General features: G+C 36.0%; 1 protein-coding gene across 2 annotated transcripts in view; it reads left to right on the top strand.

Annotated features, from left to right (window-relative positions):
- arf2a (ADP-ribosylation factor 2a) overlaps positions 1-12032 on the top strand; it is a 114114-nt gene that overhangs the window by 83378 nt on the left and 18704 nt on the right. The window contains exon 1 of one of the 2 annotated variants that reach the window (XM_007229946.4): positions 10571-10708. The exons of the other annotated variant lie outside the window; for it this stretch is intronic. The gene's annotated coding sequence lies outside the window, so the exon portion shown is untranslated. Of the gene's footprint in view, positions 1-10570; positions 10709-12032 lie in introns of those variants that run through there. 2 annotated transcript variants of the gene reach the window in all.

Below are 12032 nucleotides of genomic sequence, written 5' to 3'. Positions count from 1 at the left end.
CACGCCCACTATAATAGCTACATTTACTGCAATTGCAAAACGCATGTCTCTATAATACTATGACCACATAAAGCCACGCCCACTACAATAGCTAGGTTTACATATGGTGCAAGCCAGCCCTGCCCATTCCCTGATAGCAGGCCCAGACCAACATACTGCTCTGGAAAAGAATTTCTTTAATTTTAACAAACTGACAACCTCACTGGGGACCTTAAAAGATACTGTACCAGCTAAGCTGCGTCTTCAGTAACGTCTCGGACTTCACTATGTGTACAAAGGACAATAAGTGGCAAACAAGGCGTTTTGTGAAGCAGAACTTTTAATAATATGCACACAACCGTGGTAATCACAGGTAATAAACATAACTTACTTTTCAGAAGCTTGTTTGCCACTTATTGTCCTTTGTATACAGCTGGTACAGCATCTTTTAAGGTCCCCCGGGAAAATTCCGTTGTGTTGTGACTCACTTCCGTTGTGTTGTGGTTCTATTTGCAGCGCGTTTTTCTATTTGCTGCGCCTGTGTTGTAATTTTGATGGATGTGTTTTGTGCTTTTGCAGCGCTTTTCAATTTGCACTGCGCTGGGCTTTCTCGGCCAGCGTACATTTCTCATTTTCTGCAAATAAATGTTATAAATGGGAGAAATGTCCGTAGTTTATAGAAAACAACAATGTTCATTTTATTCAAACATATACCTATAAACAGCTAAATCAAAGAAATTGATTGAAGTGGTCTCTTATTTTTTTCCAAAGCTGTATGTAACAAATCTGGCAGACAAATTTGGCCCAGCTTATTTTTCACAATGGGTCCAAAACTTTACAGACATGCTTTGCACGTCTGATTTGAATTTGGGCCAGAACTCTTACAGCTCCACAATTAAATGTATTACATTTGACCAAGATTTGGCTCAGATCTATGACTCATTTTCATATATGTGCAGTTGCAAAGACTGACAAAAACATTATGATGGAAATGACTCTCAGCCTTACTTGTAAACCTACTCTAATAAAAGCTATACTTTAGCATGTATTAGTTTTGTTACTTTCTTCCAACCGCTTAATACCAACTGTATACAAAATACAGTTAACATACATATTCTGACAGACATATGAACATACATAAAGAAGACAAAACCCATTTAAATTTTATCCTGTAGTTTGGCAGAAGATACAAGCTTTAACCCCGTTTTCTCAGTGGCCATAAAATGCAATTTTTGCCTATTTTGAGGGTCCCTTTCTTCAGCTTAGAATATGTTTTTAAATCAAACTGTACCCTCGTGGTTAATGGTTCATGTGAGAATAGATACCTGAAAAAGGGACCCAATGGTTTTCAGTATTGAGGAATTTAAATACATTTTTATTGATTATATATTAAGATTTTTGTAACTAAAAATGACCTATAACTGCTTAACCATGAGCAGCCAAAAATGTATTGAGCTACATATAATGGGGTGAGTTAAATGACCAAAGAGTCCTAAAAAATGTCTCCAAGAAAAGTCTCCATTTAATCAGGAAAAACACATATTGCAACCATAAATGTGTGTGTGTGCCAAAACACCTTTTAGTGTAGCAAATTGCTTCAGTGAGAAAATTGCTAAGCTAATTAACTAGCTAGTTGATTCAAATGGAAAAAGGTCAAATAATTACTTAAATTGGTTATATGATAAAAAGCATAAATTAACAATTTAATAAACTGTGTTAAACAGTAAATTACACGCAGTACTCTACTAAAAAGGGCTTGTGTCTCTCTTTTGAGTTTTCCTTTGCCTGCTGTTGTGTGCTACATCGAGCTAAGCTAATGCTAACCTAGTTGTCTTGTTAGCACTGGCACTAGGTTAGCTAGCTAATTAAGTTTTAGCTCAGACATTTAGCTAACTAGCTAGTTTGGCTAACTAACAATTTCTCTGTGTAAATTAAATGTCCAGCTATCTACATATGTGTTGTTTATTTTAAAAAAAAAAATTAATGTAACAAATATACTTTAAAAATACAGCTTACCTGGACAGCAGCTGCTCCTTTTAACACTTTTTTTTGAGTGGACTTTTCTTTTTTTCTCTCTCAGTTTGTCCTTTTAGCAAAATTGGCCTACATTATTCATGATCTGTGACCGGACCTTCATTTATATGGTTGAAATGAGAAGTAATTACTAAATTAAACATAGTTACTCTAACAACTAATGTTAGGTATATTTGTTTGATAAAAAAATAGTCTCACACCAAAAAGCATGCTTTATAGCTTTATTTCTGTTTTTATATATTTTGGCTCTATATTTTTAGGCAAAGGGAAACAGCCAATTATTACTGTGTGATTTGGCTGCTGAGTCATCACTGATTTTTTTTTACCCTATATTTGGCTTTGTTGAGTTCTCAGAACCATAGACCTTCATACATAGGCGCTGCATAGTTTGCCTCCTGGCCTATCAGCCTGAGTTTTACACGGTTTGGTTTGATACAAACAGCAGAGATGTAGTAATAATACAGGATGCTGTCACACATTACAAATACGTGCTTTCATGCTGAAACACACACACACACACACACACACACACATATAAATAATGTATAAATGTAACGGTACAGAAAATGGTACAGAAACTTCACGGTTCGGTTCACACCTCCATATAAACCCTGGTTCGGTATATTTTTGGTATGGCTAGTGGAAAAAATAAAACAGCTGAGCATTCTGTATAGCCACACCTTTATAAACACACCTTCATAATAACAAAGGAACTTTATTAAACCATGTTTTGTTTTTTGGGATGGAATGTTGTAACGGGGTTAGAACACTTTTATTAAATGGCTGAAACCAGGGTTCTCTCCTACTGTCATCATGAGAGGCTCCATCATTTGGATCTTGTTGTAATAAACAAATAGTGAGCATGATTGTGACGGTTTATTAGAAACAAAAACAACAGCATTACTTTAACTGCTTAAACTACACATATTTTTTTCTTAAGCATATTGAGAGATAGAGAGAGAGAAGGCGTGGGAGAGAGAGATGAAGAGAGAGCGAAAGTGTGTGAAAGAGAGAGAGAGAGAGAGAGAGTGTGAGAGAGAAAGAAAGCACGCGAAAGAGTCTCCTATAGGCTGTACAGTCTATTCTGTGTGCGATTACACGAACTGAACCGTGACCCACAGTTCACAAAGAATACACGTACCGTTACACCCCTAATATATACATAAATATATATAAATAAATATAAAATTAATGCATTCATACACTTATTAATATGCCATACCATATGTTTGTCTTTATTAAAGAGCATAATACAAACTGCATGAAAACATGTATTTCTAAAGTGTGACATCGTCCTGTCACATATCTGTATCTCTGCCATTTGTAACAAACCAAACCGTATGAAACTCAGATAAAAGTTGTGATTATTTTTTCTCAGTACTAATAACTGCACTGGGGGCACATGGTTGATATGTCAGCTTTAACAGACAGCATAAGTTGATGTGGCTTCTATGTATATATGTCTAGAACTCCTCTTAAACCTATAATCGCCTCTGGTCTCTGCTATCAGGGTTACCAAAAGTGTCCATTAACACATCCCATCCCAGTACACTACTACATACTACAAAACACTCTAGAAAGGCATATCTCTATAACACTACATAAGGCCACGCCCACCAAAGACGTCCACTACAAGGCAAGGATATCCTGAATTGCACATGTGCTCTAAACAACCCCCCTCCTTATTCTATAACAGGGTGGGCTTGGTAATGAGCTAATGAGTTGACGAGTCATGGGGGAATTCCATCAGGAGAGCCCAAAAGCTGAAACAAGTATTTGATTCTGAATTTTGTATGTTTTAATTAAATATGTCTGACTTTTAATAAACAGTAATGCATACAATTTGAATGTTAACAGTGCTTTGTGTGCTTTGCAATTTTTTAATTCAGTATTTTTCATAATTCTAAACTTTTCTTGCATTGTAGATTAAAACATATGGAATTATTTGATAAACAATATTTTTTGAATATACTTGAAGTATATTATAAATGTACTAGCTTGGCATTGATGCACATATTGTGTAGTACACCTTAATGACACTGGGAAAAAAAATCCTAAAGTGCACTTTAAGTATATTTAAAGTATATTATTTATTTTCTTTGAGTATATTAAATAGAAAAATACTTTTATTATTCTTAACCTTAATGAACATACTTTCAATGCCCTTAAGTATACTTCCTTTTCACAAGGGTTGTCACAAGCTAATTACTTCTATCATGTCAACATGGCCTATACTAGAGGAGAAATTGAGGCTGATTTGAGTGTAAATCGGGTGTCTAATTAGTATAATACTTACTTACTTAATAACTTTCAATGGAAGTTTGTGTACAACGATTTTTTCAGCATTTCTATGGATCCATTGAAATAGGTTAAATTGTATGTTAAAACTAACTTTTAATTAATTTATTAATTTTGCTGTAAATGATTTATCTCCTTATTTTGGTTCTATTTTACTTTTTTGTTAAAAATCCCCTAACTATGTGTGTTTACTTTTGCTTAATTTAAACACCGTATTTACAAACTGCGGCTCCATTCTCATTTCCTGCGCATCATTAATACAACAGAGCGTTTTCTGTTGTTATTTCACGCCTGTCATCACCTCACACATGATTGGGGGCCTAATTACAGTGAGGATCTGGCCTTATCTCAGCTCTCTGTCCTATTGAGGCTGACCAGCTGGGCTCCACATTTCCTAGGATGATGTCATGCTCTTTGTCTGAAAATCTGGACCCTCTGGTCTTTGGAGGTGTGTCAGGTGCCTTTCCTGCTTGTGCCAACTCCTTAGAAACACACTGCACTCTTCTATTTATTTATTAAAGTTCTTTAACGAGTGCAACAGAAGGCCTTATTTTGGATCTCTGAAGAACCTTTGAGATGGTGCTTTAATAAATGAGATGTGGGTATTAAGAATCTGAATGATGGATTGATGTTATCCGTTAACATGGCAAAAGTCAGGGAACAGACGGCTTAGGTGCACCAAACCGGTTGCTAAGTATTATGTTGTGAGTAAGGCTAAATATTGGCCAATGTGCTCATGGCAAGACAAGGTAATCTTAGTTTCAGTTGAAAACACATACTAGATGCAACATTGCATTTCCTCTGTCCACAGTGTTATGTGTTTAACAGGGATACATCATAGAAGGCATTGCCACCCAAAGTGGACAACACAATAGGTGGCTATGATCATGACTGGCAGCATCTGGCTTGAATTGTCCATGTGAACAGACAAGCAACTCTGGCAGAAATCACAATCTATATTTAATGCAGGAGGCCCCACACTCATATCCCATATCAGTGCAGAATTCTTTAGCTTAATTAGAGATGGCAAGATTAAAATGACATGGAACAGGAACTATTGTTGTGGCCCTTGACTTTTGTAATGTCATTTTAATAACTATAATAATACAAAGTCTGATGCTGAAACTTTATGAACACTTTATTGTCATTAACTCTGTTCCTGAGGTTGTGGATAAAGATAGCACCACCTTATTATCTAGACTAAAACACTCACTGTTCGAAAAAGCTTTTCATACACTATATGTCCAAAAGTTTGAGGGAACCACCACAATTCTAATGAATAAAGGTGAAAACACCAGCAGATGACATGGCTCTCCAAACCATCACTGACCATCAGTAAATTTTTCATTTCATTTGGAAATCAAGGGTCTGGAGGAAGAGTGGAGAGACACACAGTCCAAGCTGCTTGAGGTCTAGTGTGAAGTTTCCACCAATCAGTGATGGTTTGGAGAGTCATGTCATCTTCTGGTGTTGACCCACTGTGTTCTATCCCTGTGTTTTCCCAAAAAAATCTTACAGCACTTCATGCTTCCCTCTGCTGACAACTTTTATAGAGACGTGGCTTTTATTTTCCAGAAGGACTTGACACACTGCCCACACTGCCAAAAGTACCAGTTGGTCTTATATAATATTCAATATTTTTGAGATACTGACTTTTGGGTTTTCATTGGCTGTAAGCCATAATCATCAGCAATAAAATAAATAAAGGCTTAACTCTTTTAGACCTGAATTACATTCCAATTCCAACGCTGTTTCTGTATGTAATGCACTCAAAACCACATGATTCTGTAAATAATTGAATTAAATAATAAATAAGTAAATAATATTAAAATATATTATTTATAATTTGTTATGTTTATTGTGTACTCACTTGTTTAACATTGTAAAACACACAACATGATGGGGGAATTCCCATTAGCTGGGATGCTGCCATGGTTTACATTAGTGCACAGATTTAATGTTTCCAATGCTGAGGGTGAGGCTAAGCTGCTGTTTGATTGGCTGATAAATGTCTATTTTAATAGACAGTAGGGCTCAATCTGTGTTAAGTGCTAGAAAATGCAAGAAAGAAGAACACATATTACACACAGAACACAAGCCCATTTTAAAGGCACAGGGTCTGAAAGGGTTGAAATAAATCACTCTGTGTGTAATACATCTATATAGTATATGAGTTTTACATTCTGAACTGAATTACTGAAATAAAGTACCTTTTCAATGATATTCTATTTTTTTAGATGTTCTTGTATATTTAGCTCCTTTAAGTTTTATCTAAACATTATTGACACAGATGTGCACATACACACACAGACACTAGAGTGAGAAAATATATTGCGAATAAAACCAGACTGTTTGGAGCAGATAAACATGATCATGTGCTATAGGGGTTCATGACATGCACATTTTGGTGGTCTTCCTGCTTAACCTACCCCTACAACTTTGTAAGGATTACTAAATCTGGTTAGTTAAATCAAATGTGTTGAGTTGACTAAGGCTATATTCAGACTGAAGGCAAATTGGATCCAATCAGATCTGTTGAGACTGTCTGCCCTGTTATTAGTATGTGATCAGATTTGATCAGGATTTGATGAGGTCATTATGTGTCACATTGTGAGTAATTCAGTTGGCACTTCACACTCAGATATGAGTGTCCAGAGTCTCCAAACTGAGATGCATCAGTACAAACCTGATTGTAATCAGATTTCACCGGGTTTTTGGCTGTTCAGACTATCGAAAAATCATCTTGAAACGTCAAAAATTGGATTTGGGCTGGTAGTCTGACCATAGTCTAAATATCAGGGCAGGGGGGGCTCCAGAACCATGATTGAGAAACACTGCTATAGGGCATAGCACTGGTCGTGACTTGTTTTGGTATGAAACTATTGTAAAATGGCCTCCCAGGAATAACTCTTTATTGATGATTGATGGATGAATGGATGGATGGGATGGATTGAGTTATCTGTTCTCATCTGCCTGAGAGGGAGAAAAAGTGATGACACATAAAATCATATCTCTACCTATAACATTTAAATTAGTGAACTGGATTTCCATGTTGTGCTGTTTATGTGGTTTAAGCATTAGATGGAAAACTAGGGGAATAAACTGTTGTTTATTTAAGTTATTTTTCCAATGTCTATGTTTTGGTCTGTGGAACCCAAGAAAAAACATCATACCTTCTTTAAATGTTTAGAAGTTCAAGATGGTGGCTTATTCCATTTGAAATGATTAGACACTGTGTCTTTCCACAAGATGCATGAAGGTGCTTCCCTTGCTGCCCTATAAAAAGACTCTAAGAGGCTGCTTTGGGTAGAGTACCTCTTGGTGAGAGACTGCTAACTGCTAGACAAGTCTCTATAAAACCTTAAGACATTTTGCCATGTGATACACTGTGAGAGGAAAAACATCATTGGACTGGCAGAGGCAGGATAGCTCAAATTGCCCTCCATCAACGCTGTATGTCAGCCAGCTACCGTTGCCATAATTTGCAGTAATGTTGTAAATGAGAAACCTTAACTCATATTGACTGGAACTAAATCACCTTAAGGAACAAATCAAGATTTGTTTTGGGATCCTTTTGAGCAGAGCATGGAGACCTTGTGATGAGAAGATCACTGTCATAGGGTGAATGTGTGAATGTCACAGAAAAAATCCTAAAAACACATAGTATGTGAAATGTCTATACAAAACTGCCCCCTGGTGTGTGCGTCATTGCTTGTAATCAGCCTGTTCATGGGTTCATGATTTTCCTGCATGGCTTTTGACCCACTATGAGTGGTAAAAAAAGCTAATTAAAAGATAAACTAATGGATATATTAAAAATTAAATCCAGTGAACATTCGAATGTTGGCAATCTCTTATATAGTATTTGTTGTGGTCCTGCCTAAAACCTTATCACGCAAAAGAGCATCAAAGCTAAGGCATGTTCTACAGAGGTAGAAAGCATCTACATCACCTGCATCACCCTCTAGTTAGGCACCCTCTGGTCACAAGACCCTACAGTGGATATTTAGGTCAGCTGAGAGGATCATCGCGGTCTCTCTCCCCTCCGTCACAGATGTCTTCACCACACACTGCATCCACAAAGCCACCAACATTGTGTACGACCCCACCCATTCCTCACACGGACTCTTCTCTCTGATGCCATCAGACAGAAAATATAGAAGCACCTGAGCCTCTACTACCAGACTCTGTAACAGCTTCTTCCGCCGGGCAGTTAAACACACACACTTACACAGGTACTGGAACTCTCTTTATGCCTATCTGCAATATTTGCTTCATTCCATTAAGTACTATAAACTCTCTACCTCAGTAACTGCTGTGATTATCTATGACCTATATGTTACTGTATGCTACATATCTTTGCACCTTATCTCCTTCACACACATTTTATTTGTACTATATAGTACTGTTCCGTCCGTTCTCTTAAACTGTCTTATGTCTGCTGTATGACAAACTCCAAAACAGTTTGGAGTGCCTGTATATCAATAATATAACAATAAAACACATGCAGCAGAAGCTTTATTTGTATTTAGAGTTTTCTTTATTACAGTCTATTCCAATGATGAAAAACTTACCTTCAACAACTTGAGCTCACATTCATTTTTAGCAATAAACACATATAATATAATATAATAATAGTTTTCAGAAGACTATCTAATGTTAGATACTACTAAAGCTTTACTGTGTAATCTATATTACAACGTTATACATTCTAAAATTATTACTGAATTAAAGATAAACTACTTTTTTTCACTGAGTAAAAATATCTTTGTTATTTAAATGGTATTAATTGGGATACTGAGTCCTCTATTCCCACAGTTAGTATGTTATTGCCATCTAGTGGTAGATACGTGGTCATAACATTTCCTCCTTAAAGTAAGATGAAAACTACCATTTTACGAAAAACGCTAGAGACTATTATTGCAGGGTTCGTTTACAGTCTGAATAAAAAGAAGAAAAAAAGATAACTAGCAAGTTTACAGCCAAAAACTGTAGCTAACATAGACAAATACAACCCCGGGGACTTTTATTATGCTTTCTCATTCAGTGAGAGGCCATTTCTACACAGTTTTCAAAACTAATTTTGTTAGTCACGTACAATGTTCTTTACAGATATAATACAATTTTTTTTAAAGTTAAATAAAAAAAAATAAATTTTAAATAAGTTAATTAATAATAAAAAATATTACCCGGGGGTTTAGATATTACACCTTTCTATACCATACCATATTTATTTATTGATTTACTTACCTATTAATTTATGTTAATATAATGTTACACGGCATATCTACGTCCAATACAGTGATGATAAAAATATGTCATGGCAAATATATGTGTATGTGCAGAAAATGTAATATTTACACTCTTGTAGTAAACTTACGAAAGCAGTGTTTTATATTATTATATTGCTTTGTGCAGTTTTGTTCAAAATCAATTAAATAGATCAGCTTGTTATCAAAATTTAAAATCTAAATTTCAGCTTGCTCTATCCACTGGGACTCAAGCTTCTTAAGCTTCCAAAAAATATATTTTTCCTCTCAAAAAAACATAATAGAACGCATGCCATAGAGGTTTAAACAAACAAATGATTGATACATTGTTGGAACAACCAACAGAATAGGAAACAATGTTTGAATATTTGTTCAGCTTCTATTTTTTGGAGTTTGGAAGAAGGAGTTTCTCTGGCTTTTGTGTATTAGTTAACCTAGCCACTTTACACAGGAAGTGTTGGGGTAGTGTTAGCGTTACGTGTCTTATCGCCCCATACTAACCTAACCTAGCTGAGTAATAGTGAGGGGGTTGAACACTAAAGGTGATTATGAACCCCCTTGTTGTGCCTTAAAGCTAATTATATATCTCTTACACTTGTATGAATGTTATAAATGCGTGAGTTCGCTTAAGCGCGTCCAAATCACCTCGTTTCTGAGGGTTTAGCTTCGTGTGTGTCGCAAGGACTTTTCATAGGAAGCAGTTCTGGCTGACGTTCGTCTGGCCTTTATTCGCATTTAGTGAGAAAGCTGGGAATAGTGGGACACGTCTGTTACTCCAGTTGGCCTCTTTTGTGTTGTTTTAACCGGTAAAATGAAGCGAAACTATAAAAAATAAAGGAGGAAAATGTGTGTTTTTTTCACTCCACGCCCAGAAAACTGACGAGCTGACCGGTGTATGTAATTGGACAGTGGTGCTCGAAGCCGTGTATCCGCGGCGGCTCCAGAGCACATGATTGGACAACATTTTGATGTGGGCTTGGCTTGTGGCCACTTTGGACCATCTGATAGGTCTGACGCTGGCTCGGGGCGGGACAAGCGACGCGGCCCTTCGTAGACTTGTGAAAGCGCCATTTTGTTACCAGCGGTGAGGAGGAGACGGATTTTTGTTGAGAAGCCGGGCTAATAAGGTAATTTCAGAACCACAGAAAACCTACAGAAACGGCCGATATGCTTACTGTTTTATTAGACAGATACATGTAGTCGACAAACGCAGCTTATTTAACATTTCGTCGCTTAGTTAGTTAAACTAGCCTTTGAGCTAAGCTAAACCAGCGGGTATTGGGGTTTTATGTGTAGCTAGCGTTACGTTGGGCAGCTAGGTTAGCTAACTGTTAGCTATCTAAGGTAATTAGCCGCTAATTTTACGTTTTCTGTGGGCCATTTAGTTGCTTGTTTTGTCGTCTTCTGACGTGTAAAGTATCTGATTAAGGCTAGGAACATTCTAAGATTGAATTTATTTTATTTCCGAGCCAGTATTCTCGTTAATATTAGCTAGTTAGCTAGGTTAGCTAACGCTAGCTATCTGTCGAAGCTGATGTCCAGCTAAGACTAGCTAAGCTAATGTTAGCAAGCTGGCCTCACTGCAAGGAGCGGCTTCTATTTTTTTTATTTATATATGATATATAAAGCAAACGATTCCTTTGTCGTGGTTTATATAGAGCCTATATATTTAAAATGAATTGATATTGTAGAATTTGTAGCTAAACATTGTATTTAGCTAGCTAATCTTGCTAGTAAGCTGATCGAGTTAACAAGCCAGCCAGCTGGTAAAGTGTGTAGGCCGGGTTTGCGGTTGTCGACCTGAAAGCCCAATAAAATGAAGAGACTTTACCTAGCCATAGCTTATATATCTATTCTAGATATATTTCTCATAACCTTAGACCATTTTGTATTATACATTATCATCTGTATAATGTTCATATCATTTTGATTGTATTGGCCGTGCTATTCTCATAGAGGAAGCGAAAGTGTTCTCCTAAACCCTCTTGTTTGTTCAATTATAAGGAACAGCAGTACAGTAGTGTCTTAGTCAGGATAAACTAACTGACCTAAGTAGTAGTAAAAAAAAAAAAATATATATATATATATATATATATATATATATATATATATATATATATATATATATATATATATATATACATACACCACCTGGAAATCTAGTCACTAGTTGGTGTAATCAAATATTTATAGTCTATTGATATTGGTTTACTTATAAAAAAAATCCCCTCATTTCACAACATTTTAATGTTTTTAATAGGGAATTGTGGGAATGTGGGGATTCTGAATTGATACAAAAGTCCGATATTACATGTCTGTGTATTTGCTGAGATACACCATTTATAACTTGTATAGAAAACAGACACTTGGTTAGGTGTTTAGCTTAAAAAATATTAAAATAACTAATATTATCGTTTAAAGTAGAAGAACCAGTGTGTACCAATTGTAAGA

The sequence above is a fragment of the Astyanax mexicanus genome, chromosome 19 (genome assembly GCF_023375975.1).
Source record: "Astyanax mexicanus isolate ESR-SI-001 chromosome 19, AstMex3_surface, whole genome shotgun sequence".
Classification (NCBI taxonomy): Eukaryota; Metazoa; Chordata; class Actinopteri; order Characiformes; family Acestrorhamphidae; genus Astyanax; species Astyanax mexicanus.
Note: the sequence above shows the minus strand (reverse complement) of the source record. Positions and strands in the feature narration are given on the sequence as shown.